This window comes from Thunnus albacares, chromosome 7, assembly GCF_914725855.1.
Source record: "Thunnus albacares chromosome 7, fThuAlb1.1, whole genome shotgun sequence".
NCBI classification, from domain to species: domain Eukaryota; kingdom Metazoa; phylum Chordata; class Actinopteri; order Scombriformes; family Scombridae; genus Thunnus; species Thunnus albacares.
The window spans coordinates 17180591-17200845 of record NC_058112.1 but is presented as its reverse complement, the minus strand read 5'-3'; the positions used below and the strand labels follow the sequence as shown (position 1 = coordinate 17200845).

Genomic DNA, 20255 nt, shown 5'->3' with positions numbered 1-20255 from the left:
TATGATAATAATAATATAATATAATATATATAGACTTTGACTTTTGATATAGGATGTGTATTATAATGTTGTTTTTATTCGGTATATAAAATGTAAGAAAGGATCGCTGAAATGCTACTCTCGTCCTTTTTGGCCGCTCCAAGCACCAGTACCGTAACAGCACGGATTCGCAAACTATGGTTCAGTTGACCGCAGTGAGATGAACTAAGCATGCCACAGCCTGGCTGAGAGTGAGTTTGGGCTTTTAGAGGGGGGTGAAAGCAAACCACTGTAACGGAGCCGGGGGTGCTGGATTTATAACACAAGACCTAACGGGAGCATCACTGTAAAACGGAGTGTGGCACAATAATCGTTTTATCTCAATTATCTTGTTTTCATAATCGTTGGAAGCCGTAATTGTGATTGAAAATAAAATTTGATTAATCACCCAGCCCTAATGATGATACGTTTATTTTTAAAAAGACAAAAAGTGGAGTAGCAAAACCATAACTTCGCTCCTCCGAATTGAACAATAAGGATGCATTTGCTTCATTTGTTCCATTGCTCAAGTGCCTCGGGACATATCACATCAATCTGTCATGAATGACTCACTTCACTCAGGGCACAACAAACCATTCCTGCTGCTGCTTAGCTTGGCTTATTGGCTAACTAGCTAGCTGGCAAGCATGGAGAAATATTTGAGACAGCCCACGTCGTCAAGTGATGCTAAGCCCCAACTAACTAAATTGAGAAAATATGACAACAGTTATATCGTTTGGTTTTATTGAGAACAGCGATGGGAGACCAAAATGCGTCATGTGTCTTCAGGTGTTAGCAAACGAAACCATAAAGCCAGCCAAGCTAAAGTGACATCTGATTACAAAGCACCTGGAATTTGAGGACAACACAGAAGAATTTTTCCGTCGAAAGAGGGAGGAGTACACCCCCCAGAAAACACGGATGGTGAACCTGGCCCACCGAAGGCTTCTTATTTGGTGGCTCAACGGATTGCTAAAAGGAGCCACACACAGTAGCACAAGGAATACTTCCAGAGGCATTTGAAATGTGTGCAGTTATGCTTGGGATAGAGGCAGCCAATAAACTGAAAGCTGTACCTCTCTCAAATCACACCGTGAGGAGGGGAACTGAAGAACTCTTGGTTGATATTCAGTCACAGCTACTGGATAGATTGCGCTCCTGTGAGCAATTTTCTATTCAGTTGGACGAATCAACAGACATTGTCAGTGTGGCTCAGTTGATTGTTTTGGTTCGCTATCCATGGGAATGGAACATTTTGGAGGATTTTCTGTTCTTCAAGGAGGTGCCCAGGAGGACAAATTCTGTCAAGTTGAGTCCAAATGCAATTTGTATAAAATGGCCCTCTGTTTAAAAGTATATATGTGGCCTTAACATGATTCACATTGAAACGTGTTTCTGTTCGTCACTATGAAACAGGTCTGACGTATTTAGGTTGAAAAGTTTTAGAATACAAATAGTTCCAATTAGGGCTGCACAATATATCGTTTCAGCATCAACATCGTGATGTGCACATGTGCGATAGTCACATTGCAGGACAAGCAATGTCAAGTAAGACAAATTAACTCAAACACGTCATGCCACAATTGTTGATGTACTCTGGTGAAGGGATGCACTTTATTAGTTTATCAAACAACCTAAACAGGCCCTATTAGTCACCTACCGCAAACCTGAAAATGAGCGCTGCCTGTTTTGGTTGTTTGATAAACTGATCAAGTGCCACCGTTCGCCAGAGCACATAGCAAACTGATTGCTGTGCATGCAGAGCCTGAGTATCACCTGCCTGTAAACATGCACGCGACACAGCTACTGTCACAGATAATGAGTATGCGTGTATCCCTGTTATCAGCAGCACTTCATCCCGGTGATGGTGATGGTGAAGTTAAACAGTTGCCACCTGCTGATTAAAATGAAGGGGGTTAGCCCCGAAGTTAGCCTCTTGTGACGGAGCATAAATGAGCTGCCCATTGGATACTGACCAGGCTCACTTAAGGTGGACCAGCTATTCTCATTATAGTGGCAGACATCCTTAACAGAGAACAGAGAAATGTCTGGCTGCTGAGTCCCGAGTTCTCATCAGCACCCCCCTCCCCCATCACAATATATATTGCAGAAAAAAAAGATATCGCAATGCCAGTTTTTTCCAATATCATGCAGCCCTAGTTCCAATTGCATCTAAGTACAAATGGTAGTAAGCATATGCTTAATCAGTATTACAATTATGAGGAGATCCTTGGAAAAATTTCTCCCCTGTAAGGGGTCCCTGGCCCCAAAAAGTTTGAGAATCCATGGGCTACAGTATTTGTCAGAGGAGTGAGGCATTATTGTGACTTGAGAAACTTCTCTATTAGGCTCACCTCTTGACCCTAAGAAATAATTTCTAATCAGCCAATCTACAGTATGTCATGCTATATCCATGAAATGCAATTGACAGACTAATGGCTAACTACTCACTTCATATTAACGCCATTGGTTTAACAAACGATGTCTCTGAGCAAAAGCCCTCCATCACCAACATTCCTTATGACAGTATGTCAGTTTAACAAGTCAATGTCTTGACACGGCACAACATCAGTATTCAGCAGTCTTTATGGATGAACACTTGTGTCACACTTTGCTCTTGCTGAGAAAGATACATGTGATATATCTGAGTTACTTTTATTCTCAATTTTCACCATTTCATTGTCTTTTATTGCTTTGTCAGATCATTTTCTGTGAACTGAAAGGGCAAAGGAAGGAGCAACACTTACGCTTAGACACACAAACACAAAAAAACAACAAACTAATGCATGCACGGACCTAGAGGTTTATAAATTTGCATAGCATTACAATGTGGTGTTGTGGTCTGGCATGGTACAATGGCATGTGTCCATTTGCATGGTTGTCTATCATCAGATGGACTTCTCATCAGGGAACAATAATAATGCCAACACCATAGGGAGCAACAGTCCCCCACCCTCCCAGGAACCCTGCGAGCTGTGTTAAGTGCCATGGCAGCCTTTTGATGTTGCGCAGACCGCAACTCAGAAATGGTAAACAGCAAAGATGAACCAAGATCTTCCTCCAGGGGGAATCCACAGTGTAAGGATATTAGGGACGTCATGCATAATGTGTCTCAGCAGCAGCGCATTTACCCGATCTCAACACATCTTTGGAAACACTGAGGATCCAGATTAGACACTGAGATTCAAGATATTCAGTTCTCCCCTAGTGTTTGATGATCAGCAGGCAGATTTATTAAATAAATAGTAAGCGCTGTGGAAAGACAACAGTTTTTGGTACATATACATGTAGTCCATATTGTTTAGGATTATAGTTACTGTGTGCCTTGAGAAAATGTCTGATTTTAATGGGAAAAAAAGCTCAGAATAAATATTTGATTTTCTCTTCCCATTTTTATCATCCACTCGATGCCTCTTTCCCACAGTGTTCCATTACATAAAGGTTTATGCAATCTGAGCAGTGAGGATGGCCATGAGTCATAACAACAGTAAAAGGGGCTAGTTGAAGTAGCATTGTTTTTTTGTTTTTTTATTTCTTACAATTTTATGTCATAGAATTAGTAATGATCTCACAGAGGCCTGTTATTGACACATTTCATGTAAGTAATTTCTGTAAACACTGAGTGACACATGCAGACTTGGAGTGGCTGGTAAATGTGTGAAATTCGCTTTTGTAAAAAGTTATTAGTTTCCTGTAACATCACACTGAGAGACGGTTTTCATTTTGAATAATAAGTGCACGTTCTGAATCAGATTTGTAAATTATTTGTTTTAACACATAATTTGAGAAACTCTCTAATGTCTCTCAAATCGAAAATCTATTGACATCAATGAACAGCATTCACTGAGCAAATAATCTGAGGGGTATTTCTGCAGCTACAGCCCACAGTTTCTCCCAAATCAGATGATGTGTTCTTGCTGTCACATGAACACTGTGTGCAAACACTGTGATAAAGAAAGAGGGAGACAGACAGAGAGAAGGAGAAAGAGAGAGAGACCCCCACAGGCCCTGCTGCTCGCCTCTCCAGGAATCTTTTCAGTCAAACTGTTTGCCGATAGCCTCTGGTCCTGAGTCTCAGGGCCAATGGTTGATGATGAATGCCCCCCACCCTCCCTCAAAACCCCCAAATATACTCTGAACACCCCTGGCAGTTGGACCAGCGACAGAGGTTGAGGGAAGGAGGGAAACAAAATCAAGAACACAGTCTGACATGAATACAGGCTGGCGACAGCTAACTGCTGGAAACACTACACCATTTTCACCTAGATTTGCAGCCCATGGCACACAGATGGAAAGTGGACTGGGAGAGAGGGAGAGGACAAACGGGCAGACGCACAAACAGCGGGCAGACTCAACACCTCAGTCACAATCACAGTCACACTATAGAGGGCTGGGATTAAGTGACTGGAGCTACAATGACAACACTGTATGAATGCCCTTGATTCAAATAGTAGTTTTAACTAGATGAAAATCTCAAAATTGACAAATATGGCCAGCAAGAGTGCAAGGATTTAAACCGTGAGCTTAGAGATGATATCATGTCTCAAAATGACACTTGACCAGGCTTACACTTCCCCTAAAGTGAGCAAGGTCAAAAAGACATTCTTTCCATCCTAAATCTGCACACAAAACATACTGTATCTCTGCCTAATGTACAACACTTTGGAATCTCGTCGTCTGACTAAAAAAGAACATGCATTAGATTTTTCACTGTTCACGCTGCTGGAGCACAGCCCTAACAGCAGTGTGGAAGACAACTTTGAACTGCAAGTCAGAGCCCTGGGGTGGACTGGAGCAGCTTCTAGAGCAGAGGGGGGCCAGGTCACTTCCCTTCCCTGTTCATATGGCCGATGTGTGCTACAGAATAATGGGAGGAATCGCATCCCCCCCAGCTGTCCTTGTTCACAGGGCTTCTCAGACAGACAGAAAAACAAGGATATCGCAGGCCAAGCCCCCTTCCTGCAGCTCATGGGGCCATAGGGCCAGCCCAGCTGCAGGGGATCCAGCTCTTCCTTCCAGCAGCCACTGGACTAAGTCAATGGGCTCGCTGTAGGAACTGTGACACCCAGGTCTCACAGCTGTATTTACTACACAAACCATTGATAAACACTTTTTCATGGACTCTACTTATTACCATCATGGGTAACATAAGGGAGGCTAGAATAATTGGTGATAAAGGCTGCAACTGATGTTTCAAATCGCCTATTTTAGCACTCAGTAACAATGCAGTAAACAGCCTCATCACACAGAGCTCACCAGACTTTGAAGAAAGTTTACTTTGCACACAATTCAATTCTTTGTCTGTTCACGATGCTTCTACTTAATCGACTCTATACAAAGCCAGAGAAGTTAAATCTCCAGTGAGAGATGCTTTTTAAGATCTACAGTAGAGCATCAGGAATTCAATACAGTGGGGTATATTAGCAATCATGGGAGATCTTTTGATCTAGTAAATTAGATTATAATATATTCCTTTGATTTGTGTTTTTTTTTCAAAGTCTCATTAAAATTCAGTTAAAATGCAACTCAGCAAAGAGATGTCTTTCTTAACTTCCTTTTCTTTTTTTTTCTTTATAGATGATTCAACTGAATAATATCACCACAGTATTGTGTAGCAGTATAGTCACCAGCTCTCAATGCAGGCAACTGTGTGTTGTTGTAATCAACAACTAGAAAACAAGCTTAAAAAATAATCACTAACCAAACCACAGGACACGCACGTTTGGCAAGTCTGTCCTCTAAGGGTGGCCCACTCACTTTTGAGATGATGCAGTGTGATTCTGTGGTTTTTCTTGCACTTCAGAAACCCAAAGAAGGAGGAGGTGGCATCTTAGAAAGGTGCTAAATGACTTGACTTCACAAAGTCGTCACCTTTGCTCCACCGCATGCTTCCACAGTCTTCCCTCCCAAACCACACAGTGTGCATGTGTTATTCTTGCTGCAGATAAGAGATGGTAACATATGAAAACTGAAAACAATAGCCAGCAACTGGGGGGGCAAGAAAATATGTATCATGTTTAGCAGAAAAGGGCTTAACATATCATAATTTGATGATAAAAAGTAACTATGATGCTATTTCAGGATTCTATGGCTACAGAGCATGTATAGCATGATAGCTATGTTTGTTTGAGTTACAGTCCGTAACTAGTATTGATGTTGACTGAGAGACAGACTAGGATCATAGTGGTGAAAGCAGATTAACAGCAGATTTAGAGTGCGGCTCTGCTTGAGGATCTTCCTGCTGATTCTCCTGTGTGGTCCAGGTTGGCGAGGTGAAGAGACCTCCAGTCAGGTCTCGTTTGGAAGACAGGAAAAGACGCTGCGGCCTTAAGCTGCTCTGCCCTGCTCAGCAGCACATATGCTGAGTGAGCCAAACGGGGTGGCTTACCACCAGAGGTCTCAGTCAAGGGCAGGACAGTTGAAAGGTCACAGCTAGCTGTCCTGCTATACGAACGGTGCTTCAGCGAGTAATACATTCACCCTCTGAGCTTAAAGCAGGCTATTAGAGCGCCTAAACAACACTGGAGATTCTTAACAGAGTTTCTCACTGCAGGTGACATTCACAGAGGTTATTTAATCACAGAGCCATATGTTGTTACAGCAATCATTTTGGAACTTATTCAATTATATATATTAGGAATTAGGAATATTAGGAAAAGTTTTAAATATTAGGAAAGTTTAAAGAAGCATTTGTTAAGAAAATAAATAACCTTAGTATGAGCTATATCAGTTGACTCAGTGATATCTAAAAAATTACATTTCAGTGTATTTCAGAAAATTCTAATGTTTAAAAGAAAATTCCTGTAACTTTGAATCAACTACTTAAATGTAAAACAGTAAGTAGTATCTAACAGCTTTATGTTGTCTGACACCCGCTGCCAGTTCTGGACACTCATGCCCAGTTCAATGGCAGATGATCACAGCACATTAATGTCCTATCTAATGTGCAAATGCCACACAGAAAAAGAGAGCCAGGAATCGAACCCAGGGCCTCCGCGCAGTGAAGTACCACTGCTAACCAAAGGCACACTGTGACACCCACACTGCAGGCACCAGAGTGACCTATTTAGCATGAATCAAACTCAGAAAGAAAAAAAGTAAATTTAAAAGAACTCAACTTTCTCTCAACTTGAAATCAAACTATCAACTATCAGATTTAAATGTATAGTTTAGGCATGCTTGTTGGTTTACTGTACAACAACGGAAATAATCAAACTATATATAAATTGATATGTAGAGAAATAAGATTCATATATTAACAGGTCAGCTATTTGTTTACAAAAAAGAATTACACATTTTTTTTCCTCTCTTTAGTCTACAGTTAACTGCGGTCTAAAACATTATCTGCCAGGCTCAAGATTCTGCATCCAACCTCCAGGTCTCACAGGAGAATGCTGGAATCTCCATATTGATGATGGAGCTCCAATAAACAATGAATCATGTTTCCAAGACGCTTTTGTTAATCAAAGAGAAGGCTAAATGCTTACTTAGTGATATGAGCATTATCATGCCAGTGATCTTTATTTCTAATAACCATAAAAAGATTATAGAAACGAATGCAAGTATGTACTAAAAATAAGAGTAAGAATTAACTGTACGAAGAAAAGGAGAGGAAGTCAATTACTACAATCACCTCAATCTATTTAGGTAATTTTTTCAGCGAACTTACACAAACTTTCTGATGTTTCAGTACCTTATTATAGCCAGTTTTACCAACCAAACTAAATAAAAACTGTATTCAATATTTAATATCTAACTATATGCCAGAAAACACAACTGCACTTGAAGCTCATTTGCCAAATGTACAAATTCAGAAACCAGTATGTTTCAAATGCCACTTCAATGGTACAAAATATGATTAAATAAAGTAAAAATATAAAAAAATAGACTCACAATCACGATTCTCAAAGATTTAAAACTGTTATACAACGTATTATCCATAATTACTGTAATGCTGTAGCTAAATTTGCAGTATAAAAGAACATCTTGGCTTACCAAACAATCAAAGAAACACTATCCTCTTTATTGGACCGAGAATGTGCAGCTTCTATCGCTTATTTTTCAGTCAATACATCGTGGCTTTCAGCTTTCTGGTGTTTTGTCCTCCTTGGAAAAATGTCCTGGGAGGAGGAGAGTGGAGGAGAAAGACTTTCACTCAGTGATTCAGAGGCATCGTGTAAACGCCAGCATTCTCTTTCTGACAACCAGCATTAATTGCAGATCCGACTCGCCCACACACTCCACATTTCTCCTGGAAGGAGAAGCTGAGACGCTGAGATTGAAGTGGGATGAGGAGTGCAGTAAAAGATGCTGCAGCTGCCCGTTCCTCACACCGTCACCACCTCTCATTTCTCCCTTTCCACTGAGAACTTCGCCGACACGTACTAATGCACATTTACAGAGACATAGGGAGCACGCGAACACAACATGTAACAAGGCTAAAACATTTAATAAACAGTGGTAGTCTTTGTGGAAAATCAGCCATTACTACATCATCCTATCCTTGATTAAATGATACAAGGTGGAATCTAATAGTTGTATTATCAGACCTCTCTGTGTGTGTTTGCATAATGGCAAAGGCAGAACATTTGGGGTCTCTGAGGTTAGAGCAACAGTTCACCGCATACATGAGAGTGACGTTTATGATGGCACTATCTGTACCTTCACAGATAGATTATTCATTCCTTTGACTAATATACGACATAAATTGTTAAAATGATATTCATTTCAGTAGCATTGAAAGAATCCCTCACCCACACATTAGACATAAGAGCTCACGTGATGTGGATCATGAGCAACAAGGCCCATTACTGGCAAGGCCTGGGGCAGCACAGAAGCTAATGACTGCAGATTGGAGGGTGCTTTACTGCTTTGCTTTCGAAATCACTGGCAACCAACCGGTATGGTAATGTACATGCCGTCAGAACGGTGGTAACATAAAATGAACAGAGAAAAATACAAGTGCGCTTTAATACTGCTGCAACAACTCGTGTCCCTGAGGAATTATTTTAGTAATAACATTCGTCATTGGTTCAATCTGATCAGTGAGGGTTGGACTGTAAGTAGTAAAATATTTATGATTGGGGTTAAAGCATTTTTAAATACATGCAACTAAACAATCTATTGAACTCACAACTATTATGGATTCTTATATATAGTTTGGATTTTCTGTCGGTGGATTTCATCCACATAATACTACAAAACAACTTTACAGGTTGCAACACACAAACAAAAATTCCCAGAGACTAGATTCATACCGATTTTAAGAAGTTCTATAAAGAAAACTGTAGGTTTTGTGTATATTTTTTTAAACTGAATAAAACTTACACACACTAATGAGCCATGTATGGTGCCCTACACTAGAGACATTTGAGAAGGTCAGGTTACTGTTGGTCATTTCCCAAGCTGGCCAGGGGTTAAGGTCACAAGAGTCCGAGAGATTCAAACAACCACTACGCAGCGAAGAGTCACTCTCACAGGCTCAGTTACCAAACCCTCCACACACACACAGCGGATCTTAAATGTACTGCGCACTGTCCCATAGCCTGTTACTTTAAATAATAAAATAAAAGTAGGATCTTTAAGTGATCTTCTTAAGCGGTGAAGAGTTTATCTAGAGAAAGATTACCTCCAAAACATGGCACATTACTTCACCTGATTGGGGACATTTCAGCTGACCTTTTTTCAGCTTTAACTGGCCATTTATCCCCATAATTTCCCTTAAATAAAGCATGACTGGATTTACTTTATACCCAGGTAATAGCTACCAGCTATAAGCACTATTAAAGTTCCAGAATAACTGGTGAATTAGTTGCATGACTTTATATCATACAACTCACTTTTATAAATACTAAAAATACTTGCAGTTGGCCAGATAGTCTCCTCTTGTGAAATTAAATAGTAAATATACAAACAACATTGATGGCAACATCTATGACAATAAAAAAATATTTAATTTCACAGTGCACGAGCTGACCAGCACCAACTAGATTAAAACGCCACTAAGCTGTTATCAAAACTGGCAACCTTTCGCGCTCATATATATAAAAAATAAGATACAGTGAATAATTATTAACTATATTTTAAGTTAGGTTGAGGTGTTTACATGATGTTTTGAAAAGTTACACAATGTGCGTACATATAATTTTCAGTAAACTCAATATCAGACTTCCATTACCAGGATATTGTCACTGAGTGAAATGTAGCCTGCTGCTGTTATGATGGCTCAACAGTGTTATTACATACACATTGATTACTATTTTCCCCCAAACGATGCGCCTGTTTCACAAAGTACAGCTTAACATTTCACACTTTCGACCCCACGATAAACTCCGAGTGAGTTTTTAAGAATAATAATTCACAAATAGACCACCTTGAGGGACTTACAGTTAAGAATTGTCACCGGCGTATTAGTGTTTACGATGAAATCCGTAAAAGTTTCCCGCAATTAACTGATAGCAACAGCGCGCGCGCGTCTGACTGCACCCTTTAAACGGACACTTGGACATTTTACGGCGTGAAAAGCTGACACATCATTTGACATGACAGATGTTAGATGACACGACGCGGTTTTTACATTCTGTATTATCTCACATTCCGCATGTACGCCGACGAAGATACTGTCTCCGTCTCCCAAATCCACTCTACGTCTCCCTCTTGCGCTTTTCTACTCTCACTCTCTGTAGCTGCCGCTGCCACACTCCGCAACATTGTTTCTATTTCCGTTACTCACCTTTACTCCCAAGTCAGTCGCTGTATATAGACACTCTATATCGGTGGCTCCAGTGGATAAACGTAATTTCAGTTCACATTTACACGCTGACTGCTATTTTAGGGGGAGCTGACAAACTCAGAAAAGCCAGTCTCCCTCTTGTCAGCTAGAGACTCCTCCCCTTATCTGACGAGCTGCCTCCTTCTCTCTCTCTCTCTCTCTCTCTCTCTCTCTCTCTCTCTCTCTCTCTGTCTCTCTTTCTCTCTCTATCTCTCTCTCTCACACACACACACACACATACACACACACACACACACACACAATCCAACAAAACATTGGAACAAGTTAGAGAACTGTCTGTGTTTATATTGGAAACTTATAAGTCGCAAATAAAGTGAGAGTGCTTCAGATTTGTAGCTGTACAAGTACAACACATATCTTACGGATTATTTGTATACATGCATGTTGATATACTGCTTCACATTTGAATCTTGACATAGCCGATCCATTATAATAACAACTCTGTTCCAAATCGGCCCTGTTACAGAGTAAAAACAGACTAAACTTATGGAAACTTTGACAGAACTAACAGGCAAAAAAGAACTGACAAAACCGCAAAACTGCAGTCAGCCAGAGTACATTCTGTTTTCTTCAACTTGAAGCCTGACTTGTAGATTTGGACAACTACTTTCCCAAAATTACTCGGCTCAGCCTCATCACATTAGAAACATTTGACGTCATATCTCTAAGACAACAGCAATGGAATTTGGTTTAAAGGGCACCTCGCTCGTCCAATTGAAACCCTCAGCGTCTGTTGAGCAGCCAATTAGAGGAGGAAGGTGGGACCTGTTTGACTCGCATTTGAGGATGTCACGTGTATGTGCAGGATCAGAGGAGGTGTGGTGCTTGGACTGTTTTGCTGGCATTTGGAAGCAGGTGCGATAGAAATCCGGCACAACTGTCTGACTATTTATTTAATATGAATGAGATGAGCATGTGGCCAGGTTTAATAACTACATGCTCATTTTGCAGTTTAAAGCTATCACAGATGTTAAAGGACAATAAGCCAGTATTGTAACTAAGACCAATTACTCAAGTTCTTTATTAAGTATCATTTTGAGGTAGCCTACTTGTACTCTCTGCTTGTTTATACTTTAACTCCGCCATATTTAGAGGGAAATATTGTACTTTTTACTCTACAACATTAATCCTATAGCCATCATTATTACTTTACAGATTAAAACATACAAATTCCAAGGTGATCTTATAAATATGATGTTTTGCTTAAATAAAACTACTTAACAGTATATTAAGTGGTTAAGATCAGCTCCACTTTTACCATACAACATCAAAATGCTACTTACACATTAATGCAACAGTGGTAATAATCAAATTAATAACAAATAAATAAAAATATAACACTGACAGGGGCCCATTTTGCCCCCAGAATGTGTACTTTTACTTTTACTACTAGTACATTTTGCTGATAATTATGACGTACTTATTCTCAAGTAAAATTCTGAATGGAACACTTGTACTTGTTATTAAGTATTTTTAGATTGTGGTATTGTTACTTTTAAAAGGATTTGAATCCTTCTTCCACTACTGCTTGCTACCTGGTACTGTATCAGAGGGGGCTCAGAGGAGTCATTAAAATTGCACAAAAGTCTCACACATTAGACAAAGGCACGTCATGTTGCTTTGAATGACTGCTTCTATATCACATAACTTCATCAGTCAGGTCACGGGACTTCTTAGACACATAACTGATTACCACAAGTGACATTTTTGAAATGTCAAACTACATTGGAGTTAACTCGCTTTAAGTTTTTAATATACTCAGATGTATTTCTGAGTTTTAGAAATGTCAGAACAACCGGATTTCTCTGCAAACAAGTGATTTGATGGCACCATTGCCTTGGTTGAATAGTAAAACAATTTTAGATTATTTAGAACTCCTCTTTTAATGTTTCATTTCACTGCATACTCACTAATGAAGAAAAGGGGCTTTTAGAAGAAAAGGGGGAAGTATGGTGGCAAATATCTAATTTGTTTAAGTCTGGTATAGTATTGTGCTGTCTTTTTCAACAATTGACCTCTAAAGGCAAAGGCCATGACTAGTCTTCCTCATCCCTCTTGATTTTCTCAGGGGTCAAGGAGTAACATCAACTGACCTTAATAATAATACAAAAGTTCTGCATGAAGGTTCCTCTGTTACCGACCACACTTCAATATATACAATATGAGAAATTAGATGTATTTATTACATTCTTCTTGTGTCAACCTTTCTTACAGTAAACTGTAATGATGGTGAGATTTAAACAAATTTAGTTTGACATGTCTTCATTGTTCTGCTCTTGGCTCTCGGTCATGCACCAGTCCAGGTTATATGAGGGCGCACTTTATGGCAACATGAGGCAACGTGGGCTGGCTCTTCCTGCAGTTTGCTTCAGCCTGTTTTGCTTTAGTGTGCAAACTCAGGCTCCAGAAGGACAATATTATGGCACACAGAAATTCCATTTGACAGTGACTTTGTTCATTATAATCTGTGGGGGTTGAGGCTGACTCCAGATTAAATTAATGTGTACATCACACATACAGTACATGTCCATTCAAAGAGACAGAAAAAAAAAACATGTAAAATGCTAAGCCTAAAGGACACTGTTATCGTTCTCGTAGTAGCTATAATAAGGTTTGATTTATAGTTCTCCCATATGTTTCCCACTCATACACCCATACACCACTCCTTTGTATTTCGCCATAGAATTGCAGATATTATCTAGAGCAATGCAGTTTTTGTTTTACAGTAAAATGCTTTTTTATTTGTTTCTTGGTTAGCTTTTTAATGTTGTTTGTTGATCAATGGTTTCCCAACCTTATGGTGTACCAAATGAGAGTTCAGGCAAATTTTCTTTCAGAATATAGAGACAAATTTATTTTATCATATCTGTAAATCACAAGGTATTCATGCTTGTATACATTTATACCAAATTCATTTTCTTTATTCTTTATTATTATTTATGTGTATGGCCAAAACAACAGCAAAAACACACTTGGCACTAAACTGTCTTTTTGTTTTGTGTACAAAATGCATTTTGCACCATAAAAGCATCGATTTCAAAATTCAGCATGTGACCCAGAGAGATGCCACTTAAAGAAAACTGCAAGAAAACACCTCAGACTGATGTCCCTGACAAATTCACTCAAGCGTAGTAACATTTATCTAGATGCCCATAAAGCATCTACAGACTCTGTGAAGCACCTGACCTGGGATGACAGGGCTTTGTCCATTGCTGCGCCCACCCTCTGGAACTCTCTCATGATTGCATCAACTTGTCCACATTAAAAAACTACTCAAAACTCACCTTTTCAGAGTTGCTTTTAATGTATGATTTAATGCTCCCTGCTACGTAATGTACTTTTAGTATGTTCTTTTGCTTTTAATGTGTTTTTTCTGCTGTGTAAAGCATCTTTAAATACCATGAAAAGCGCTAAATAAAATGTATTATAGTATTACTTGTTTAAAATTGGCTATCTGAAACTCAGCACTCCTTTTCTTGCTATCTACAGGTCAAGCCATGGGCCTATCACTAATACTGCTTCAACATCACGTGAGATTATGCTAATGATTAATAAAGACATATATTTAGTCTACACACTTCAGTACACTTCAATTAATCAATAGAATGAATCTCTTAGTTGAGTCTGCTCTTTACTACAGAAATGTATATATTTCTAGTTAGCATTAGAGCTCCTCATCTTAATTAATTTCACAGTAATTTATTAATAGAATTCTAATGATCTGCACAGCACAGAAAAGTCAGGATTACAATTTCAACTCTAACTACACACATGCCACTAGGAGCACATGCACATTATTCTGCTCATTCCTGTGTATAACAACAGTTGTGACAAAAAAACAATTAGACAGAAAGAGTCTCCACCTGTTCTCCATCAGTAAAGTTTCTACCGTGTTGCAGTTGTTTATGAGTTCAGGTTGATGCGAACTGACAACAGTGTGGATCCATATTGCTCTCAGCATCCCCTTGAGCAGCAACTTTGTGTCGACATACACCCCTCCCATCTTCCCAAAGTGATGGCAGCAACAACAACAAAAAAAAACAGTGTTGCTAGCAAAAAATACAACCAACTTTATGGTAGTGATTTACATTAGCCTAATAAGTTTCACTTGAGCATGATGCTACAGTGTATGTGATGAATCCAGATTATCACACAAGAAATAAAATCTAATATTGGATTCATTATAAACACCTGAATCAAACTTGTCAAGACATTAGCATTAATTGGCATCCATTTCCATGTGCAAGGCATCAGGACCTTTCCTGACACCTGTGTTCTCACCTGTTTGTTGTTGCTGTTGCACAAACGCCTTCACAGAACCTGCTGATCCAATCTCCACTTCTCTTCCCTTTTGACTTTCTTTATCTCTTGCTGTCTACAACTCTTCCTCTTCTGTCTGCTGCCTTTGTTTCACTCTGCCCATTGATTTACCTCAAAGCCAGACCAGCTGGCTTTGAATGCTTCCCCTTCGAGCCCTAAGAGGCCCGACTTCACACCCTGTTCCTCCTCTTGTCCCTTGGTCTCTCTGCCGGCAGAGAGTAAGGGGGGCCGTGGTTTGAAGGGTAGGACCCCAGATGGACATAGACATGTCGGGCATGCGTTATGTGATGGGGCTTGGCTCTGGGCTCTCTGGACCAGCCACAGCTGTCAGTCATAACTCCAGAAGGTGTTGAGGATTTTTCATTCCTCTCACAGAAGTGTAGAAAGATGTCATTTTCTCCAACACAGTGAACAGTTTTAGAAAAACATTCACAAGCTTATGTTCTCTGTGGTTGATACTGTACTGGTAATAGTAAAATTAGTTTAAACAGCGGCCAACTTTTTAAAATGTATGTGTCTAAATGTAAAGGATTAAATACATCTTTAATCCGTATTTATCAAAACTTGAGCTAATTTGCCTTTTTAAATTAGGGAGGAAAAGTTATTATTCATGACATAGTATGTATTTCAACAAGTTGCAGGGACATGTCAAATAACGGTTTGTTCCAGCAGGGCTTTGATGCGCGACAGCTGGCATTTCCAACATTGCACCAGACCACAAATAGACCCAGACACTCTTTCTCTCCAATTAAAAAAGGGGCCTAAAACACGCGTCTCATGAAGCAAGCTTTATTAGGCTATATAAGTCAAGTTTGATCCACAATACGATAGCGAGGAAAGAAATAGATGTTTATTTTGTAAATGAGAAAAGCACAAACAGATCACTGAGTCACACAATTTTCTGAGACAGAGATCTGACCACCGAGCTCTGAAATAACATTTCATTATCTGAGGCTCATTAAAGCAGCCTCTCTGAAAAGCCCTCAACAGCCCTCACCAATCTCCCTTTCCCTGCACATTCAGTCATGGGATAAACACTGCCAGCAAATGCCATACAGCAGTTTCAGTGACTTTTGAGATAATCTAAAGATACCCATTACATACTCTGTAGTGTGAGCTCCCTACATAACCAATTGGGGATTTTATTTTATAACAAATATACACGTATTTTTTATAATAAATAATGTTTAAAGTACACGAGTACTCAAATCTAGACGGGTTGGTACATTAAGTATTTAGAAATGTGTTGATTGACTGATTACAAAGTCCAGAAATTCTCCATCCACAGCGATTTTAATCATGATGGTACAAAAGTCTTCCAACAAAGTCATATCTGAGGAGACCGCAGTTATGTGTTAGATAATCAAGATCAAGATCTAAAAATACTCCATGTCTCACAGTCTGGATCTCTTCTCTCATTACCCACTGTAATTAAAAGTAACCAAGGCATGCCAACTCCAAATAGCATAGAATAGCACACAACTGTTAATGCGAAGGAATGACACTTGAAATGGAAACCGTTATGATATCAGCTCGCTGAGGAAAGCAGAGCGGATAACACAGAGCTATGAGAATTTCAGTGAATGTGGGTTAGTAGGAAGATGTCCAGTTAGCTTTAATAGTCAACTGCAGTCAAATGCTTTTTTTGTGCAAATCAAGACAATGCAGTGTATTTGTCATACAGGTTTAATGACAGGAACAACTTGTGATGTTTTTCTCTTGTTTATATCTCACTTCTATACAAGTTTGACACTGTAGTAGGTTTTGCCGAGCGCCTGTGCTCTTCCCGAGGCAGAGAACGACAGCATACAAAGGACCTTCTGATGAGCTGATGATCTCTCTTGAGATTACCAGTCTCCTGGGTTTCTTAATGTATTCTTCTCTGTTTATCGCACTGCTGAATACTTTCAGCTGCAAGGTGGAGTAGCCCAAACATCCATCCTGTCTTGTTTACTTGATGGACCCCTTTTTTTCCCGGCAAATGTAAAGAGAATCAAATAATAACACAAGCTCTTTAATTATCTCCAATATTCACATGAGCCTATAGCTCCATTTATAAAATGTAGTCTCCATTGTACTGAGCTCATTAAAAATTGAACAAGGTCAGGAATGAAACTGCTCTTACCATTATTCATTTTGTCCCTAATTTCAAGTATTATTTAATTAATCACCTGGAATGACTCAAATAATTCACAATGTCATGAGTTGCTAGGTGATATTAGCGAATTACAAACAGTACCAGTCCAAAAGTTTGGACACACTTTCTCATTCAAGAGAATGGGCAGATGTGTCTTAAGTTTTGACTGGTACTGACTCACAAACACATTTGTATTGATTTAATTGATTGTATTGAGTTAAATGAGTTTCCTCTTAAATCTTTTTGAAAATGAGAGCCAGCTCTAAATTCCTGTGGTAACATTTATTAAAATAGAAGAATATTCATGATGCTATGATGCCTTTTCTGGCTTTTTAGGGGGGGAAACTTTGATATTCTTTGAGTCAAAACAATCATTTTGTACTTTTCACAGTTGCCTAATTTCAAAGATTTTCTAAATTGATGATTGCATCATAAACAAAAAAAATTGCTGCATGTATGTGCATGTATAGTGTGTGTATCGTGTGAGTTTCTGACACCACCATAGCCAGTCAGCAGGTGCCATCACTTCTCATTCCCACCATTTACCGTGTAAAGACATGTTGAGGACGAGCAGGATCAAGAGAGTCTGCCAAAGGGAATGTGTGGGAGAGACCACTCTAATTTCTGCCTTTCAGCCAGTTCTCCTTGGCATTTTAGCTATGTTTCCACATCAAGCTAATGCTACTGTAATTTATTTTGTCAGACTGTATAGCAAGAAGGCTAAAGATATCTGGATCTACTGTCACTGTTTACCTGCAGGCGGCATTTAGAGAAGACAGTGTTCCACGCTCCAAATCCTGTTTCTTTAGACCTTTTTAACTGATAGGTTAACCAGGCTCAAAAAATCTGAAATATATGTGTACTGTATCTGTGGGTCTGTGTCCTCTCTTTTTAAACAGATTCAAACATTTTTCTTCATACTAACTTTTGTTTTTGCTATCATATCTTCTGAATTGCTCCTACACTGCTGCCTTAGAACACTGAGCACAGTATTAAATGCATATTCCCTCACAATGCTCTATTACTGCATGGCTGATTTCTAAAAAACCTTCTCTATCACACAATTGTAGGTAGTAGGTGCCCAGTTCTCCCTAAGCATTATGACTCACACCAGGCATAGAGCAGCTATCCAACTCTAATCCACAAGAGATAATTTGGTATTCATGTTTTACAAATGTGCTTGAGAAAAATCCCTAAATCTTTTTGGCAAGTGCAGTCGAGAAAGTCGTGCGAGCATGTCATCCACCATGAAAAGGCAGTAGGATGGTGGAGTAAAGCGGGGCTTTGTCTCCTGAATTCAGCCTGAAAGACACTGCCATCATCAGCTTCCTTTGTTGTAGACTTTGTCTTTCCAATATTTTACTGGTTTCTCAAAGGTAAATAGAGGCTTGACTCAGTGGGGCACATGCAGTTTTCCTACAACAGGTAATAAATTTGCGTGTCAGGCCTGCGCGTCACAGATTAAACATGCTTTGTTTAGGATGATTTATGATTGTGATGTCGTGCTGAGTGCACTTGGCTGTGAGGAGCTGAGGGTTTGATGGCGGTGAGGGGGTAGCAGGTGAGGCGGTGGGTTGGTGAGTGTCAGATTTGTCTTACAGGAAGACTGATCTGTAGCTGCTCCGAGGGTGCCCACTGCAACACACACCTCTGTCATTAATCACATACAGCCTCGGAGTACAGAGTGCTTTGTCTTCTCCTCCTCTCACACCAGCGCTGCAAGCTGTCACCATCCTGAGAAAAGCTTACTTTAGAGCCACTATCAAGAAGTAAGATAGACTGCCTTTGCCTTCTGAAACTGTAGAGTATATATGTATTCCCACAAACAAAGATATAAAGTTACAACACTAAAACAGAACCCCCTTGCTTCTGCACAAATTCGTAGCTGTTGCCTGCTAGCATCCCTAACACTCAAGAAAAAAAATAAAACCTAAAGATCATGAACTCATGTATGAGTAGTTACATTTATATGCTCTGTTTTTTGTATAAATATTGCCCGACTATAGTATCTGCACTATTCTTGCACTCTTCCTCCTTCAGAGAAGGTTACCTGGATATACAGGATTAAGATCATTCACTATCCTTATGAGGAAACAGCTGAATCAGCAGGCAGCACAGCTGAAAGCATGTTGGCTTATAATCCAAATACAGCTGACTTCTGATGCCCCACTTACTTCCGATCTCTCACACACGCCTTCCTTTCTGAGCTGCAATCTGAGGTATTAGTATTAAATGATATATGATATTCTTTGTTTGGGGCTGAGTAGTTAATCTTTCACTGTAAGATGAACATTAAGAAAAAACATTGTTGACTTTACATTACACACATTTAGAGCAAAGCACCTTACAAGTAGTGCATTCAACCTGCATAGTAACAAGAGCTACATGTCATTAAAACTGTAAGTCTATCCCTTATAAAAACAAACTGCTAAGAGTGTGTTGGCAAGGGAAATGTAAACTACCGCACCTGCAATCTCCACAATAGTTTTAGATGTGATGAGTGCTGAATGTCCATAGCCAAAGTACATCAAACCCTTGTGTTTGAAGTGTTTTCATGGGCCTAATAGGAATAATAGATGATACTGTGACAGCATTTGTAAGACACAGAAAGGTGAAAAATTCAAATACACAGAGAAGATAAAACCTGATGATGATAACAGTCTGTTAAAGCATGAATTCATAATAGCACATATTTTTTCCATGTAAAACATTTTGTAACTCTGTTTTGAAAAGTGCTGTATAAATAAAGTTTATTTTATTATATTATTATGTTATTCTACACCATTGCCTTGCCTATACAGTAATGGTGGGGGCAGAAAAAGAACAAATTTAAAAAAAAAATCAGAAAAGAGGCAAAGCAGGGAGCAGAGCAAAGCTAAAAACAACAACCTGTTAATTATGTCATACATATCTATCTAAAGCATCTCTGATCTGCATGAAACTAGTACCTGTTTTCTCTGTGTATTTTAATGTGCTCTCTACTCCCTG

General features: G+C 39.3%; 1 protein-coding gene across 13 annotated transcripts in view; it reads right to left on the bottom strand.

The window, feature by feature from the left end:
• The window catches only part of mef2aa (myocyte enhancer factor 2aa), a 69902-nt gene extending 54539 nt beyond the window's left edge, over positions 1 to 15363 (bottom strand). For 8 of the 13 annotated variants that reach the window (XM_044357636.1, XM_044357638.1, XM_044357640.1 and 5 more), the window contains exon 1: positions 15092 to 15363. The gene's annotated coding sequence lies outside the window, so the exon portion shown is untranslated. Of the gene's footprint in view, positions 1 to 8013; positions 8139 to 10404; positions 10521 to 10750; positions 10899 to 14673; positions 14814 to 15091 lie in introns of those variants that run through there. The other 5 variants (XM_044357629.1, XM_044357632.1, XM_044357633.1 and 2 more) reach the window with 5 other exon arrangements.
• Positions 15364 to 20255: the final 4892 nt, after the last annotated feature.